The sequence below is a fragment of the Lissotriton vulgaris genome, chromosome 3_1 (genome assembly GCF_964263255.1).
Source record: "Lissotriton vulgaris chromosome 3_1, aLisVul1.2, whole genome shotgun sequence".
NCBI classification, from domain to species: Eukaryota; Metazoa; Chordata; class Amphibia; order Caudata; family Salamandridae; genus Lissotriton; species Lissotriton vulgaris.
Window position 1 is genome coordinate 982,708,710 of NC_141689.1, and position 19,925 is coordinate 982,728,634.

The following is a 19,925-nucleotide window of genomic DNA, read 5'->3' on the forward strand; positions in this document are numbered from 1 at the left end:
CAGACACATTCAAATCCACATCACCCTCGCACACAGGCCACAGATCCAAAGCATACTGAATTGCTTCTTTTGCCAAATTAAACGCATTCTGTTGTGGTTCACCCCATTCAAACATGTTCTTTTTGCGAGTGACTCGATATAAAGGAGCCAGTATCTGGCTCAAATGTGAAATATGTTGACGCCAAAAGCCGAACAAGCCAATGAAGCTCTGGGCTTCCTTCCGATTCCTTGGGACTGCAAAATCTATACTTTTTGTTTAACCTGCGGGATCACCTCTCTGTGACCTTCATGCCAATTGATACCTAAAAACTGTACATTCTGGGATGGACCTTGTAGCTTATCAGGATTAATTTCCCATCCTTTTTCACGTAAGCACTCAAGGATTTGATCTAATTGGGTCTGAACTTGATCTTGGGTTTCACCTTGAATCAAAATGTCGTCAATATAGTGACATACCTGAATTTGCGGGTGTACAGATACTTCGGACAAATGTTCCGCCACCAGCCGGTGACAGATCGTAGGACTGTGTACATAGCCTTGGGGAAGACTTCTAAACGTCATTTGACGTCCATTCCATGTAAAACTGAATTGTTCCTGACACTCGGGGGCAATCGGAATTGAAAAGAAAGCATTAGCAATATCAATGGACGCATACCATGTACCTGGATGCTTTTGGATTCTTTCAATTAAGGTAAAAATGTCTGGTACCGCAACAATCAAAGGGGGTGTATGTTTATTCAGCTCTCGATAATCAACAGTCATACGCCAAGAATTATCACTCTTGCGCACCGGCCAAACGGGATTATTTCAAGCAGAAGTAACCGGAGTTATAACTCCTGCATCAACCAAATCCTGAATAGTGGCACTAATCTCTTCATGGCCACCTGGAATACGATATTGCTTCTGAGAAACAACTTTCGTAGCGTGAGGGATTGTTATGGGGGGCATTCGTAAACGACCAACCCGTACGGGTCTGGACGATATGTAGTGTTTAGTTCCAAATTGATAACAGCCGTCATCTAAATGCAAAATCATTGCTTTTAAAATGTCAATGCCAATTATGTACTCCAAGAGCGGTACAACTAATACAGAATATTCTTTTCGGGGAATTCTGCCTAGTCTCATTTCAAGTGTAGTTTGCACTGCGGGGGTTTCCTTTCTACCTAAACCAGTAATTGTGAAAAATTGGCCCTTGAATTTCTTTTATTTGCCATGAATAAGAGTGGCCTCCGCTCCTGTATCTACCAATGCTCGGGCCCTTTGGATATTACGATGTTTCCCAAAAATTTCAATATCTACATAGGGTCTATTGTCTTTGTGAGCCCACCTGCGTACTGGAGCTTGACCTATTTCCTAGTCATTCTTACTGCGTTCTGTCAACCAGGACAAGTCAGGATAAATGCTCTCATGTTTCTTGGGTATCAAAACATCTTGTTCGTATCCATCTCCACTATGAAATGGATTCTTGTCATCTGCATAGTACTGTGAATTACGATCGGAAAGCCTATGTCGATCCTCCCTTCTCCTCAACTCAGGGGACTGATCCCTTTCGTCTCTATATCTGTTGTAGCCACGATCATCTCTCCCCCTTTCTCGTTCCCCCTCTCTCCCCCTCTCCTTCTCACAACGAGGGGACACATCACGTTCATATCGCCGATCAGCACGACGATCAGAATCAACCCGACGCTTGTCATCATCACTGTCATCAGAGTACCCACGATCACAATCATTCTTACGCACACGCCGGGCACCCTCCTTTCGATCCAGACCACGCTTGCGAAACATATCCCACAAGCGATTATTAGGTTCACCATCAATGTCTTCCTTTTTCACACCATCAGCTAATAGGGCAAGAAACATATCACGTCTAGTGAACTTATAATCTCCGGCAGTACGACCCTCCGGTCTGGACTGTCGCTCAGGTTTAAACCAGTCACCCAACTCACCAAGTTGACGAACAGATTCAAGTACTATGGATAAAGGATTGCCAGTTTGATTAATCAACAAAGTCATCATAACCTGTTTATAAGCAACAGGGGAAGAACGGATAATGCGATTCCGCACCGAAGATGTCAATAAACCGTCCAACAACCTGTCAGCAGTACTGAGAAAAATCGCAGTTTTCATCACCTCCTCTTTCAATCGCTGCGCCGCATCGTGCAAAGTGTACCACGGCTTGTCATTGACAGGCCAGTCAGATTCAGTAGGATATTTATGGTTACAGCCATCAGTCGCCAGCTCGAGTAGACTAAGTTGGCCAACACCATTAAAATTTCGAAAATGATCTTGTACAGTAGAATCGGAACTCAAAGAGCAAAATCTCAAGGCATCTCCTGCATCTAACATGATACCTGCAGCGCCTAATTCATAAAGGCGCACCATCCACGTAAGTAAGGCCTCACCAGGCCGTTGTCGAAATCGTTGTAAAATGTCACTAACTTCCTGTTGAGTAAAATCTTCAATACTATCCATATGAATACCATTTGGATTACCAGGAGTCTGTTGTAATTTGCGTCGAAAAACTGGGTGTGCAGAAACCTCCGGACGAGCATCCAAAGAAGCCCGATCCATAGATTTAGTGGAACAATCAGGATGAGAAACGTCAGTAGAATGGGAAGAGCGACCACGGCCGCTAGAATCACCATCTTTGTCACAAGAAGTAGATTTGCAATCACGTCCGGAGCGAGAAGACTCGCGCTTATCAGCCTCCTCAGCCGAGGAGCCAGAATCATTCGAGTCCCAAATATTACCATCCCATTCGTCGGGGTTCCAATCCAGTCCGGCTTTCGCCACGACCAGACGTACCTTCCGTTTACAAACACGACCACGACGGTGTTTATACTTATATTTCGCAATGCGAACAGCAGCCCTTTCGGCTATAGTCTGATAAGTTTCAAGTTTGTCGGCAAGCAATTTATTCTGACATCGCAAAAGAGTATGCGCATTTTGCACCTCAACAAACTTCTCTTCCATATCCACAAATCGTTGCTGTAATTTCACAAATTTCTCATGAAGAATTCTGTATGCAGTTAAAACAATCCAACCTTTGCGACCTAAAATAGGAAGCTCATCACCCTTCACTACCGGTGCCTTCTGCAAGCAAGAAACCACATCAGCAGGCTCCGCCTTCTCCAAACAAGAAGTCCAATTCTCACTCAAACCAGTAGAGTCGGCCCACTCACGGGCCAAAGCCTCGTAAGGCGTTGATTCCCAGCCGGGAATTTCAACAAGTAATTTAAAAGTAGATTTCGATTTTCGCGAAAACATTTTAGCACACAAAAAAGATATACACAGCTATCAACAAATAATATACAAAAGAAAATACGTACGAGCCGAGCGCAAACCAACAAGATTAAAACAATACAGCGCACACAGGCTTCGTAAACAGTTTGTGACGCCAGATGTAACGACCGGATTCTCGAACCAGATGGGATCAGCTCCTCAGAGCACCTCCAACCCAGTCGGAACGTAATCACCTCCCTCCTTAGAACGTATTTACAATAGGTATATGTATATATAGATATATGTCTTGTACCTAAGGATGGGGAAATAGCAATATACATGCATAGGTTTTCTACAATATCCCACTCATACCAGTTAGTCTCACGGCAACTTAGGCCCAGACTAGTCTACCCTAGGGCAGTTCTGATTAGTTACCATTACACACTGACCACAATCAGTGTTCACTCGGCAAGTCGCAATCCTGCGTGCCTACACACTAGTCTGCAGTCCTAGTGCTCTCTTCCTCACAGCCCGGTCCACAATCCGGCGGACCTAAGCACTGGTGTCCCCCCCAGTGTTCTCTAACTCACAGCCCGATCCGCAATCCGGCGGATCTAAGCACTGGTGTCCCCCCCAGTGTTCTCTAACTCACAGCCCGATCCGCAATCCGGCGGATCTAAGCACCAGTCTCCCACCTGGTGTTCTCATTAACGCCGCTTACCAACGACGATCACTCTCCTATGAATACCTTTGGAAGGAATCTCTCATTGGCTACTCGGGATATGATACTACAATAACAGGAATTACCATAACTTGCCAAATTAAAGCATGTATCCTGTATTCTACACATCAAGGGGTCCCTCTCTCCCTCATTGCTCAGTCACCTCTTACCTGACCGGGAATTACATCCGTTCATGAAAACAATGGCTGACTAGAAGAACAGGTTACCCTGATTGAACAAGAATACGAGGCACATGTTGGTTCACTAAGAACCGGGGTATTTTATTACAATAATCATAAAAACACAATACTATACTATAACATATATCCTGCAAAGAAAAGTGAAAGGTTAGAATGTGCGCACTATAGGTTATGGACAGACGTCACCTTATGAATACGAAGTCTGGGTTCGGCAGTCATCTAGGTTCCCTTCTCGTCTGTGCCTTGGCTCGTCTTAGAATCACACCTCAGCAGTCACGAGTACACGTCTGCACCGCTATGCTCTGTCTTCCTCCAAGTCACTGGAACCTTCCTTTTATTAGCTGTTGTCTCTCTCTCTCTCTCTCTCTCGCCGTTCTGCGCTATTTCTCTCCCCTCTTCAATCTTTCTAAGAGAGTATCAGCTTCATGATCTTTCTCGGACTTCAAAATGGCGACTGTCTGCCTGGAAATAATTAATGGCATTGATGCTAACGGCTAGCTGCCGCCTACAGACTGACTGACTCGCTGCCTCATGCTTTCGCTAATATGAAAGCTTGTCCTTTCATGGAAAGTTACGGCCAGTAACCTGCCGCCCACCAAATTCTTGTACCTCCCCGTACCAAGGACACGTTCTCAGTCGGCCGATCTGATGTTGTGTCTTCGGAGTGGAGAAAAATACAGTCTTTCGATAAGGGCCAGCCTGAGCCGGTTCTCTCCAAGCGAACAACACTTCGAAACTAAAACATTACACTTGACCTAGAAGCATCTCAAGCTGCCGGGGCAGAAAGCAAGATGGAGTCTCTCCCGTTTGAGGCCTACAAGGCCCGAAATAAGCATAACTCCATAGAAGGTATTCTAACACTCTTGCAAAAGGACGGATTATCACTAATACTAATGAATCTATCCCCTAACGTACGTTTATAAGCCCTGATCTAAGGAAAAGGGTACCAAAGTGCATTACTGTGCCTGATGAATAGGCCCGGTCTGTGGTTCTAATCCCTGCACTAGAATGATAATAGATTAGAGTCATATCCAATCATCCTCCCTCAAAAGAGGGCCGAAAAAAGTCGGTCAGAACAGCAGGGTATGCCAAGACGTGGGTTCCTTGCTTACTTTGTCACTGGATTCAAGCTAGCCTGGCTGATGAAGGGTGTTACCGAGAAACCGGTCCTAGGATGCTTGTTTGCGGTTCAGGGAGGACCTGGCGTGGCAGTTTGGGCTGGACTGTTCCCATGAGGCACAAGGTCAAGACTGATTTGCATATAGCTGGGTCAGAACTGAGGTGGCGAAGTGAGCTAAAGAATGATGATGGATTCAACCTAGATCTGTGTTTGGGGGTGAGTGTCTGAAAAGTTTCAGCGCTCTGTCCATCATTTCTTTGTGTTCACAAAGCACCCCATACAGGCTACGCTACAATCACACCCACATTTTCACATAGCATTCACACAACACATAGACCCAACCTAGTATGTATTCCATTAACTACCACACACCATCAAGCTGCAGAACACATATTGCAACTTATGCTCATTAATGCTCACTCTGCAATACTCAACGTATCAGGCATTATAGACCTCCTCACCTCTCACAAGCTTGAGGCACTCGTCATCCCAGAAAAATGGTGCACCGCCCACATCCTCACAAGTCGTGGATGTCCTCCTTCCCATAGGCTACAGCATCCATGGTGGGGACCATGCGAATAAGAAAGAATGAGGCCTTGCTGTCTACCACACGTCCTCCTGCTCCTGCACCCTAGGCAAGCAGGCAACACTCAACTCCATGGAGCTACTGGCATCCCATTTCCTACTTTCTGTAACTCAAGTCTCCACCTTCCATCCTGGGCACCATGAGAACTTTATTGATGAATTAACAGATATCCCTGCCACCTCATCAATTCAATATGCTAATACAGCCCTCTTGGGTGACTTATACTTCCCAAGACAAAACAAGCTGAAAGAAATAGAAGAAGCACCCACCTCAACCTCATCGTCATCTTAAGGGCATCCTACACACCAGAACAAAGTTTCATCCAGGGTCTGAAGAAATATGATCACATCACACCCCCCTCCTGATGGAACTTCATTGGCTCTGCTTGCCGACTCTCACCATCTTGCAAATCAAATGTGTCATTTACAAAGCAATCACAACCAGCACTTCCACGTATGCTCTAGACAGGCTTACCATCTCTGGTGGTTCTTGGCACACCAGCAGCTAGGATACCATCAGACTGAAGATTAAGAAGTGTAAAACAGAAAAAACAATGCAGCAGGCTTTTACATCAATGCATCCAGGATCTAGAACAACATCCCCATTTTGGTGAAGATTGCCCAAACGCTGCTTTAGTATAGAGGTGAAGATGCACCTCTTAAAGAATACTACATTACAATATAAATTTGTATTGGTAAAGCGCGAACTACTCACCCTTACGGGTCTCAAGGCGCATGAGGATGTTGTGAAAACGAAGTGAGCTATTGCCCAGAGTCACATGGTAGGGAGCTGTGCTGCCGCCGGGGATCGAACCGTGAACCCTGTGCGCAGAAGTCCGCGGCCCTGGCAGGTGCACCACACCTTTCCACATTACAATGCATTAACAAACCAGATGCCTTTTCTAGTGCTTTTTGACAGATGCTTGTCTCTCACTCTGTACAACCCTTCGCTGCCTCTTGGCTGGGTTCCTGGTATAGAAATACCATATGCAAATATAGAAACAAATACATATATGTTTATATACATACAGATAGACACTGTTTCAAACACATAAAAAGTAAACACACAAATATTTGTTTTAGTAAATCCATCACTAGAAGAGAGTGTCTGTCCTGTGTCTTGGGTTCCTGATTATAAGTCTCTTTCTGACTCTTTCTTTTAAGAATGGGTCACTGATGGTCTGCAGCCTGTGCTCTGCTAGCATGCTTGCATATGTCATCCCTTGACTGAGAAATTATGTAAAGGGAGAACTATAGCCATAGGAGGGAGAGAGGGAACATAATATAGATTTCTTTTCTTTTCAAAACCTTTATTGTCACAATTTGCATAGTATTACAAAGCAAGATGACATCGGGCCCAATTGGAGTACAGGCATCATAAGTATACCCCTCATACCACTCTCCCATGTTGATCTCAAGACACACCCCACTTCCTATGCCCTGGCTCCTAGCCAACTTGAGCGATCTCCTCAATGTGATTGTGTGCAATAACCCAATATAGTACATTGCATAACGTACATATCCCCTTTCGTCCAGGTTCCAAAGAGTCCCCCCATCTGCGCCCTAGTCCTCAAAAACACCCCCCCCTACCTGCCTCCCTCCCCAACCCCCCCCCAACGGTCCCCCCCCATCCTTGACAATAAACATTTGTGAGAGAAAGAGTGCAACCATTATGCGCGCATCTGAGTCCATGGCATGTAGTTCATTATAACAATCCTCCAGAGGTCCAGTGCTCTGTGCGTCAGGCCCATCATCCCGCACACCAAAGTACCACAGATCATATGTCCACCTGCCCTAGAGCCCCAGAATATAGAATTTGAAGGAGACACAGACGAAGCACAAAGATGGGAGGGTGGCAGAAGGAAATAGAAGACAGAGGGAACTGGGCACCAGAGGGACAGTAAGAGATAGTAGAAAGAATGGAAGAGCACAACGAAGGCGATGGGAGCAAGTGATAGGGAGTATGTGAGGGACGGGTGGAAAGGAGGAGGAGAGCAAAAGAGTTTGAGGATATTATATAAAAGGACGGTGCACCAGAAAGGGAGTAGTCGAAAGCTCCAATTTTTATACCAAATTTTCTTTATTCAATTCCAATTAAAACAAACTCCTCAGCCAACGCGTTTCGTTCACAAAGAACTTCATCAGGGCTATTCGGCGAAGGAAATATTCAGTAGAATTAGACCCATCGCTGGGATATATTGAAAAGTGTGACAAACGACAGTTCCACAGGGGTCCAATAGAATAGTTGGCCACTGGACAAACCGTGTACGTTGTCCGTTCTAAATAGAGTAAAGTAACCAAATAGGTTCCCGCGGTATAATAACGTTGGGAAGGTCCGACCTAGGTCACGGCCGCCAGTTCGGGTAGCTGGTTATGTAGCAAGTGAAATAATCGATATTTCCTTCGCCGAATAGCCCAGACGAAGTTATTTGTGAACGAAACGCATTGGCTGAGGAGTTTGTTTTAATTGGAATTGAATAAAGACATTTTGGAATACGAATTGGAGCTTTCGAGTACTCCCTTTTTGGTGCACCGTCCTTTTATATATGAACTTTGGGATCCGCTTTGCAGGAGAGTATTGGTGCGGCATACTCTGAACGCACTGTGCACACCATATGGACTTATGTATCATACCTTGAAATTTCTTGTGCATAACCTTGGTCAGTCGCCTTTTCTTCTATAATTAGTTTGAGGATATTATTAACATATGGCCAGGAAGGGAGATCTAGCAGAGAATAGAATGAGACGGGAGAGGACAAATGAGAAAAGAGAAAGAGAGAGCGAGGTCCAAGAGAGGGAAATCAAAAGAGAAAAAGAAAGGGGATAGAGTGGGAAGGGGATAGTAAGGAAAAATTGCAACATGCTGCCGCTGATGACGATCAGGGTCAGGAAAGAACCAAAGGAACATACAAAGTAGCACACACATCTCCTCCAGCTCCCTGTAATTCATATTCTGATGATGCTGACCCTTGGCAAAATGCAGGCCTTGCCAAATTGATAAAAAAAAATTGCATATTGAGTATAAACATGACATCATCATGTCCAGCCTATATTTAATCATAGTCCATGTCTAATGGACATAATGGTTGTAACTTTTGGTTTTATATGGGCATCCATAGTATTGTGTGGGCCCTAGCTTAATGGTAGGAATACCTGACAATTTGGGCACATCCATGGCCTGAAATGGTGATACATAAGCATACAGTGCCCAATATATTCATCGGTGGCAATGTACATTGTAATATTTGATGAAAACGATGAATTGATTTTTGAGCACCAAACTTGGATTTATTACAAATTAAAAGGTAGAATTTCAGTACTTAGAAATTGATCTTTTTTTTCACCATGCACGTGATACCCATTTATTTTGGGGTTATCACATTATGGGCCTGATTCAGATCTCGGCGGTTTAATCTGTCACAGGGGTGACGAATTGCCCGTTCGCTGTAATAAGACTGTATTTCTAAATAAACATTTAAAACAGATATGTATTTATTTATTTGCTTATTTGTTGTACACATTTATGTAGCGCACCAAGACCTGCCGGTGTTGTGGCACTTCACATAGAAGTAGATTTTATACAGTAACTGAGTACAAATGTATATAAAATGTAAACATTATAAGAATGACAAGTTTCTTAAAAGCTAGGGAAAATACTATGAGTTAAGCTGAATATTCAAAAAGAAGTTTACTTTATATGTGAGCTTTGAGTTGTTTCCTGAAATACGTAATGGGTGTTAGTCTTCTTAGCTTTGATGGTGACAACTTCCAAGTGGAACTGTGTATCTTGGGAATGATTGTTTCTGAGCAGTTGAGGTTTGCAATTACCGGAGTAGACACCTCCAGTGGTAGAAAGATCCTGTACCTTAGTCCTCATGAACTTCCTGGCATGTTATATTTAGCGATGTATGGTGGACTGATGTTAATGATGGTTTTGTTAAGTAGACAGAAGATTTGGAATTGTGATGCAATTGGGATCCAGTGTGGGCTGTCAAAATGGGAGTTATGCAGCTGTATTTCCTTTCAGTAGACTTGGCCGGTGAGCGTTGCCAAAGTCAAGTTTTGGGATTACCAGCGTGTCAATGCTTATGTTCAGCTCATCTGTTGAGACCAGGTGCTGAATTTTTCTCAAGTTGTGTAGTTGAAGGTTGGCCGCTTTTGCAACATCATGTATATGTGGATTGAGGGAGAGGTTCAAGTCTAGTGTGTTATTTGAGTCATAAATAATACCACTGGCAAACACACACAGCCATACACACACACATACACACCAACCTCATGAACACACACACACAAAACTAGTACTTCAGTGACAGCAGCTCAACAGGTATCTTCACACTCAAAAAAAGGCATAGCATGGGTTGCAAGAAAACAAGTTTTCCAATCCCTCAAACAGGCACAGTATGGCAGAGAGCACAGGCCTACTCCCTCAATACATACACAAATGATCGCTGCCCAAAGCAGGGAAAGATTTCCTCACACAAAAAGAACGGCAATGAAAGCTTCCTATATAGAAAAGATACAATGAATGAAACATCAGGGAAACATCCCTCACATACACAAGCAAAAAAATAAAGTATTTGCAAAAGTAGTGCAGGCTTCCTTCAGACAGGGAACAAATACAGAAACGGCGGAAGGAGTGGAAGGTCTCTGACATACAGAAGAGACACGGCCAATCAAGTAAACAAGCATGTATAATGCAATGGTCTCGGCATTACTAAAAGTAGAGCTATTGGTATTGCGCAAGACATTTTTTTTTTTTACATCTTAAATAAATGGCATTGTCATTTACATTGCCAATAGCTTAATCGTTAAATAAATGGCATTGTCATTTACAATGCCAATAGGTTAATCGCTCGCAAATGCATGACGTATTGCATTTACACCCACACACACACACACACACACACAGCCCCGCACACACACAGAGCCCCACACACACACAGAGCCCCCCACAGACACAGAGCCCCCCACACACACACATAGCCCCACACACACACACATAGCCCCACACACACACACAGAGCCCCCCACACACACACACAGAGCCCCCCACACACACACACAGAGCCCCCCCACACACACACACAGAGCCCCCCCACACACACACTGAGCCCCCCCACACACACACTGAGCCCCCCACACACACACACAGAGCCCCACACACACACACACACACACACGAACCCCACACACAGACAAAGAGAGCCCCACACACAGACAGGAGTGTGAACTTAAGGAACAAGGAGACTAATATATTTAATTAATGCCACCTTAAAGCATTATTAGCGCCTTTAAACATCAATAGTGCATTAAAACGTGTACGTACAAATATCTGAATCTTTGTGAAATTTAGTGAAATACCGTGCCTTTTGAAATGTTGACTACGATGAAGAAACAATGAACGAAAAAATATGTATTGGTGACGTTTTGCAAGTATTCAATAAAGAGCATTTGGATTGGTCCTGTCTGGGCGGAGCACACGCTGTCTCTTCAGTGTGCTGCTTGTAGTAGTGTATTCATCCCGTAGGCAGGTGTAGGTCGGCACTTGGTGGAGGCGTGGAACTGGGGCTGGTGTAAGGGGGGGGTGGTTGTTCCAGACAATGCTCTCCACCAGTGATGCCAAAGGGTGTGAAGGATGGGAGTGGGCGGGGAGCGTAGGGACGGGTCAGGATCGGGCCGGAGTGATGCCAAAGGGTGTGAAGGATGGGGGTGGGCGGAGAGCGTAGGGACAGCTCAGAATCGGGGCCAGAGTGATGCCAAAGGGTGTGAAGGATGGGGGTGGGCGGGGAGCGTAGGTACAGCTCAGGATCGGGGCCGGAGTGATGCCAAAGGGTGTGAAGGATGGGGATGGGCGGGGAGAAGTGCGCAAATGGAATACCCCTGTACACATTTTTTTTTTAAAATCTGGTACAAACAGTGGGAAAAGAGTTAGTGAAACTGAGTTGGTGAAATATAGCTCCTCAGCCAGTCAATGCACACCCTACACCTATACCCTGCCTATCAGCGCTCTGAAGTGCTGTGAAGCAATTAAATTGTGGATTGTACGCTACACGAATACACATAAACATGGACAGGCTACACCCGTCTCCCCTCAGTATACTAAAAGCAAACTCAGAGTCACTGGGGCCTGAGTCACAAAGTTGGACACCTGAATACCAAGATTGGATTCACCAAGCATTTCCTGTGACTAGACGTGTCTTACTCCCGCCTTGGGAGTGACTTACTCCCATATCTGCAGGAGTAAAACATGCCCCCTGATTCACAAGGCTTTTTTTCAGTGAGAAAGCATGTTACCCCCTGAAAATGTACGTGTTCTTACACCTACGCTTTGAGAAGGACACAACTACCTACTCAGCGAAAATTCTTTGCAAAATGGTTGTTTCCTCTGAGGAGCGTGCTCTTTCCACGGTCCGTAAATGAGAGATAGCCCTGCTGCCTAAATCGCCAACTTGCCCCACCAGTACAGGCCCGTTTCTCTGGTTAGACCTACACAGAGTCTCAACCACCTCAAATACCCAAGCAAAGGGCAAGCACTCGCCATTGCAATAAATACTTATTTTCGAATCTCTGGACCTCAATCCTAATCCCGGCATCTCCACTTCACAATGGTGTGTGATCCTGGGCAAATCACTGTATTTCCCTATAAAACAGTTGTTGTCTTATTATCTGGCCATTCCGAAGCGCTTAGAAACAGGCCACTCCCCAGTAATAAGCGTCCCCTGAACACAGACCAGCCTCGGACGGGCTCTCTCCCCTGCTCCTGCCCGCTAACACTGCTCATCATTCCACTTAAACGAGCGTGCTTTACTTCCAGGAGGCCCGCGTGCTCCCTGGCATGGACGGAGCGGCTGCTTCCTTCCCGCTCATACAATATAGATGACATCCCACTTGTGAGAACGTCTTTCCGCGGGTCCGGCGTGCCCCTTGCTCTGGAAGTAATCCCTGTGATAAGAACCTTCTGCTCTGGCTTTTATCTTGTCCCAGTGGTGGGGGGACTTTCTGCAAAAGGAGCCCGTCTGACTCTTGGTGAGAAAGGCGCAATTCAAATGCTTGCCTTTCTTTTGGTGTGCAGACCCCCCTGCCCCTCCCCCTTCACGTTACACCAAAGCTGCCCCCTTCTCGGCGCATTCACAGCGACCTTGTCGGAGTCTTGTTTTCATGTCTCGTTCATTTTAGTGCTTGGAGAATTAAATCTGTGCGTGGGGTGGTGCAGTAACTCTGAGTGCTTGTAGTCCTCCAACCACCAAACGTTGCTCTTTCAGCACCTCTTCCGTCATCGGTGCCGTAGACTCGCACAGTCAGCGGGGGGTGGGGGCGGGGCATTTTCGCGACCTGAAGCCGGCCTCCAGATATTCTAATCGAGAAGCGCTCTACTTCAAAAATGCCAAATGTTTCTTTATTGGTAGACTGCAGAGTTACACACATGCGTCTGGAAGTACAAGTTAACGAACGCGGCGGCTGGCGAAAACATCAGAGGTGAGTAGGGGGCGGGGTGAAGTGTACAAGTTTGTGACCCCGGCGCTGCGGAGGCAGTGTCAGAGGCATAGACCAACGTCAAACCCGGCACCCGAGAACCTCTGTTTGTTTAGCTCTGCTGAGACTGTGAATGCGGGTAACGATGGGAACATACGAGCAGCCGATTTGAATGCTGCTTTTTAAAAATAACGCGCACCACTTTCCTCGGCCAGTAACACGTTTTGGAGAATCCCTGGAAAGGAAAAAAGGAACAAGCGCCCCACACCGCAGCACTTAAGGAGGCAGCGGCACCAGCCGGGCCAACCATCTTTCTCTGAGGCCAAGAAGAAATGCCTCGGAGAAAGCACCGCCATTTTCGCGATTCGGGGGCGTGTTTTTGGCGTTCTGAGTGACGGGTGACATCACAGTCGAAAGAACGCAAAAAAACACGCCCCCGAATCCGAAAGAGACGGGGCTTTATTGGAGTGATGCCCCTCTCCTCCAATGGCTGGCCTCCGTTTAGGAAGCCAGCCAATGGAGGAGAATGGAGGAGAGGGGCGTGTTCCAAGCCCCCTAACTCCAAAACATAAAATCTTCGGGACTCTGCCCACTGCTTCGCAGTGCAACGGTCCCTCGACCTAAAAAGAGCAAGAGGGTTTCTTAGCATGTGCCCAACAGGCCACCGTGTGGAAACCCAAAGGTAGAAGACTCCCTGGGCAGGTGTCTTTCTGCTCCCTGATCAGCCTCCTTAAGGAAACAGCTGACAGGAGGACGCTGGAATGGCTAGTGCACATCACCACCCACACTAACACTTTATTGGGGGATATTCTATTTTCTCTAAACGTACATTAATATTTAACGTTTGAGGAGAAATTAGTTACATTGTGGTTAACATATCCTGGAGTACATTATTTAACTTTATATTACCTGTTAGCTTACAAAAAATGTCCAACTTTGAACACGCTTCAAAAAGGAGGAAGTCTTGACTAAATTGATTTCTACGCAAGGGAGATTTGGTACCGAAAAGTTTGAAGACCACTGGTTTGTCTGAACCTGTAAAGTCTCTGTAACCTGAACGACAGGATTGCTATGTGATCCAGTAACATCTATGTTGCTATGCCGACCTGCCAGAGAGTTTGAAATTTTGATAATCTTTTTATTCCTTCACTCTGCCCCTTCCTCTTTTTTTATATTTTTTTATTCAAAAGTCAGGTAGGTACATAGAGAAATAAAATTATACTGTTACATTGTAAGTACAGGATGAACTGTAAATAACACTTTGCACTAGACATTTCATATTTACAGATTTTTCCCCCACACTCCTCTGTTATTCCGCCATAACATTAGAGGTTCCCATATCTTCATACCCTTCTTCCTGACTCTTCGCCCCTTGCATTTATACAGTGAAATTTCCTGTGAAGCCATAAGTGGTATGTGGGTGGCTCTATATCTTTCCACAATGTAGCAATCAGCAGCCGAGCTATAGCTAGTGTCATAAATACAAATCCCTTTGTGGTGGATCAATATTTGCCTGACAGTCATATCCTAGAAGCATCAGGGCTGGGGTGATAGTGACTTCCTTATTAATTTTCTGAAGCCAAAAGTCCTTGGAACCACTACCTAGCCTCCTGTGGACTTAATACTCCGACAGTCCTCTATACCTCCTTTCAGAATTGAGAGTTTGATGCAGGAATAAAACATATGCATGCTGTCTGCCGGAACAGTTTGACATCTGGGGCATTTATTATTCTACCTCTTCCCCCATCCATGGAGCTTAGCCGGCGTATAATATAGATTAAACAGAATTTTATAGTGCTGGGCCTTTAAATTAGCTGACAAAAAAATCTTTGTCCCCAGTTCGATTGACATGTCCAATTCGACCTCCCCATCACCCAACTTTTCTGCCCATTTTGTATCTGTTTTCTCCATATCATCTGGGAGGATCTTGATTAGACCGTGATAGCAATCTCTGATACTGCTATCTGATGATTTATAATTTCCAACACTGAAATTTTATCCAGATTAAGAGAGCCACTGGGAAGGCTTTTTATACACCCCTGAACCTGCATATGGTTAAACTGTATATTATTATTAATTCCATACCGCTGCACAAGCCCTGCAAATGAAGTATGCTCAGTGTTGTGAAACAAGCTTGCAACCTTATCTATACCCGCCTGTTCCCAGTTCCTAGCCATACCATCATATAGTGCTTCCGGAATTAAAGAAGAGCCCCACATGGGGGTATGCCTGTTATATCTGGGAATCTTCAAGAATCTGCTGACCTTTTCCAGATCTTCCAGGCCACCCTGACAAACTTAAATAGCGTTTTTTATAATAACTTGGTTCAAGTTGTCAACTAAAGAACCCTTCTGCCTCTCTCCCTATAGATAGATGATATACTGTGGGTAAGCAAGAGACCTCTATTCTCGCCTGTCCTGGTATAAGGAAAGTACCCATCTGCTGCAGTGCGGTGGCCCAGTAGTAAAATAGCGAGGGAGCGACATAGATTTCATTGCACGTCGTGTCTTCTGGTAGCTCCAAATGAAGTTGGAAAATATAGCATTCACTTTATTTATACTGGCTTATGCTAATTTCAGTGGTATTGTCTGGAGTAGATATAGTGTTTGAGAAAGATTTTAATTTGTAATACATTAATCCGTCCAATTATTGTAAGATGTAGCTTATCTAATCGTCTAAGTTCTACATTTATTTTCTCCAGTACTGGATCAATATTAATCGCCCACAAAATATCCATATTGAATGTTATATTTACCCCTAAATACGTGGCCACTTCACTTTTGCGAATATCTTATGTATGACACTGGGAGGAACAGATCATTTGAGTTTTCCCCTTATTCAAGAGGTACCCAGATTTCTTCAGCCAAATTTTCTACCTCCCTAATTGCTGTATCCGTTTCTGTGGTGACTATTGCGATGTCGTCCGCGTACACTAAAATCTTGGTGTCATATCCTTTAATAATTAAGGGTTTGATTGCAAGATTATGCATAATTTGATTGGTAAATGGATCTAAATATATGGCAAATAGAATGGGGGAGCAAGGGCACCCTTGTCACGTCCCTCAAGCTATCTCGATCCTCCCTGAGGTATTGCCCATTACCTGCGGTGGAGCATACGGTTTGTAATACATAGCTTGAATAGCCGTCACGAGACGTGGGACCAGCCCCCTCTCTGCCAGGGCACCCTAGAAGTATTGCCCCGATACCCGGTCGAAGGCTTTTTCAGCATCCAGGAGTCCACAGCTACCTCGCTAGTTTCTCCTTCCTCTATATCAAGTATTGCGATGACCCGCCTGATGTGATTTGTGGTCCCCCTGCCTGGGACAAAGCCATGCTGCCACGGTGATACCAATGTTGCTATGATCCATTGTAACCCAGTGGTGGCTGGCGACATTTCAAAGTGGTAGGGCGTAGCATTTTGGCTGGACGTTATGTGGTGAGAGTGAAGCGAACAAGCCTGACCAACATTGTGGAGGGGTTTGTGGGGGTTCTCCACCTGATAATTTATTTCAAATAAAGAGTTGGCAAATGCTGTATTGTAAGCAAATTTGAGAAAGCATGAAGGTAAATATCAAGCATGGAATCCCATGTTATTCACTTAGGCTCTTTGTGTGCTCCTGTACGTCAGTTACCTTATCTGTAGACTTTGAAAGCGCTTAAGCAACTAAACAATCACTTTCACTCACATTTCTATATGTGACTTAATGGCCACTTACCACATGTTCTTATTCTTACAACTGAGCCAATTAATTGAACTAGGTTTGGGTATATACAGTTCTGAGTGGAGCTGAAGCCGCACTCTATGTATTGTGTGAATATAATAGGTGCTGTTCCAGCCAGATCTAAAAACGTCATATCATCCTCAAGCTGTGGCTACAAAGCAGAAGCCCCCAAATGTCGTCACACAAAAAAAAATACTTAAAACATACACACTACTTCTGTATAGCAGCTTGATTACATTTTAGGCCCATTTTTACAATTCCTCAAAGCATTCCTCTTTATTTCCAACTGAATGTAAGCCTCTGAAGCCAGTTATTCCACCTGCACCTCTATTAGGTCTGGAGGCATCAGGTGTGTACACGAGGCACAAGAAGAAGTGGGCTTTGACAGGGAAATAATTTATTGAAGGTATGTGCTAGCAATTAGTTGTTACCTGTCTTGTCAGTAGCTGCTGTATTTATTCGCCTGCGCACTACTTGAAGTCCCAGAGGAATGGAGTCGACCTTTCGAGAAGAAAAGGAGATCGCCAGTGACATTGCACAAGACTAAGTTTATTTTTTTAGGCACTGGATGGATACATTTAGGCAATCAGTGAATTAAGTAATTTGCCCAGGATCACAGGATGCTAAACTGACAGCAGGATTCAACCGATCCCCAGATCCTAAGTTGGAAGTTCTGGTTACACACACAATCATGCACATTGGCAGTCACAGTCATGCACACTGCCATTCACAGACAGTCATGCACTGCACAAATCCTTTCACAGTGATGCGATACACAGATATACAGCCAAGAACACACACAAACCCATACAATCAGGCACACGAACACACACGCTATTAATTAGATTGTACCTTTGGACATTTGACCTCCGCATGATCCTTCCTCTGAGATTCTGTCTCCAAAAACTACGATCCTTTGACCGACACAGCCTAGTCTGTCACCAACAGGCAAAAAATTCGAGTAAGGAACTGTTTGCCACCGTAAAAAAACTCATGGAGCCCGTGGCAAAACAGGTTGTAGGGAGCACAGATCTATGTAACGAATTAGGATTATTTTTTACCAATAAGGTGAGACTCATCTATGATTCCTTTACTCCTCCACACTACGATCAACAATCAAGGGGAAACCCCCAGCCTAATCAAGACATACCCACAGTCTTTAGCCCCCCAAAATTCTGATTCTCAGCTGCTTCAATTGATCAGATCAATCATTTAGTTCTATCAACAAAATCAGGGAACTCTTTGGACCCATGCCCCCCCAAGGTCATGGACATGTTCCCAGAGCTGCTTAGCACCCAACTTCAACGGCTCCTCGCCAACATAATACAGTCCAACTGCTTCCCGAAAGCCTGGAAGGCGGCTTCCGTGTTGCCACTCCTTAAGAAGCCCAATCGAGATCCTACCATCCCCGCCAATTTCAGGCCAATCTCAAGAATCCCATTCCCGGCTAAGATATTGGAGAAATTGTGGAACACACAACTCGCGGGGTTTGTCAGGGACTCCCATGCCTTAGATGTCTCCCAATATGGGTTCCGAGAGGAACATGGGACAGAAACTGCCTTAGTGGTGGCAGCGGAGGAAATTAGGAGCATACTGGACGCAGGGGGGAAGGCCGCCCTCATTTTGTTAGATCTGTCGGCAGCCTTCGACACTGTTAACCACGAGATTCTCCTAACCCGGCTGGAGGAAATAGACCTACATTCATCAGCAAGTGCCTTGCTGGCCTTCTTTCTGGGAGAAAGATATTTCTCAGTTCAGCTCGGGGAATTCACTTCAAGGTCCTTCAGTCTTTCTTGGGGGGTACCCCAGGGCTCCTCGCTGAGCCCTTCCCTGTTTAATATTTATGTCGCCCCCTTAGCCAACATCATTAGAAATTGCGGGTTCATCCCACTCTCCTACGCGGATGACACCCAAATAGTGGTGGCAATTTCAAATAACACTACAGAGACTGCGGCCAGGTCAGTCATTGGAAGCAGGCTAACTGCTTAAAACTTAATGGCGACAAATCGGAGGTGATGCTTCTGGGGGCTGAACCCAACATCTGGTCTAGCAATTGGTGGCCCGACAGCCTCGGAAGATGTCCATCGCCAAGAACGTAAAGAACCTGGAGGTTACATTCGACTCCAAACTCACCTTTAAGGCACAAATAAACAAACTCGCATCCCCTTTATGGTACACATTAGAACTAATCAGGAAGCTGCTGCCATACATCCCTCCGGACACATGCAAAACCCTGGTCACCTTGCTGGTCCTCTCAAAATTAGATTATGGAAATGCACTTTATGCAGGGTTACAAAAACAGCTATTAGCAAAACTCACGCGGATGCAGAACGTAGCATCAAGGCTGGTACTGAACATTCCTAGGTTCGAACCAGTGGCCCAAAAAATGAGAGTTCTACACTGGCTCCATTTAGATAAAAAAAATCCAGTTTAAATCAGCTTGCCTGGCCTAAAAAACACTGCATGGATCGGGCTCTCACTTCCTAAAGAGAAATCTAAAACCATACGAACCATCCAGGTCACTAAGATCGAGTTATGCTAAGCTTCTCACAACCCCCAGATTTAAACAACTACGTTGGGGGGGGGAAGCTTCCTACTAAACACAGCAAAAACATGGAACAAGCTACCGATGGAATTAAAAAACAGCCCCTCACTGTTGGCCTTTCGGAAAAACCTGAAAACTTGGCTTTTCTCAGCTTAGTCCAGTATTGCGGGCCGCAAGGCTCTTTCACTTCTGCAGCTCAGATCAATAGCGCCAAGACGCCCGTGGGCATTTGTGCGCTCTATAAATCCCCCAATCAAATCAAATCAAACAGTCACGGCTCGCACTACAATACTCGCGGGGGAAGGGGGGGTTGGCGGTCGCGCGGGGAGATTTA

At 45.1% G+C, this 19,925-nt stretch overlaps 1 protein-coding gene across 4 annotated transcripts in view; it reads left to right on the top strand.

Annotated features, from left to right (window-relative positions):
- Positions 1 to 19,925, top strand: part of LOC147727294 (protein prune homolog 2-like) — a 1,486,257-nt gene that overhangs the window by 308,755 nt on the left and 1,157,577 nt on the right. The gene's annotated exons all lie outside the window — the stretch shown is intronic.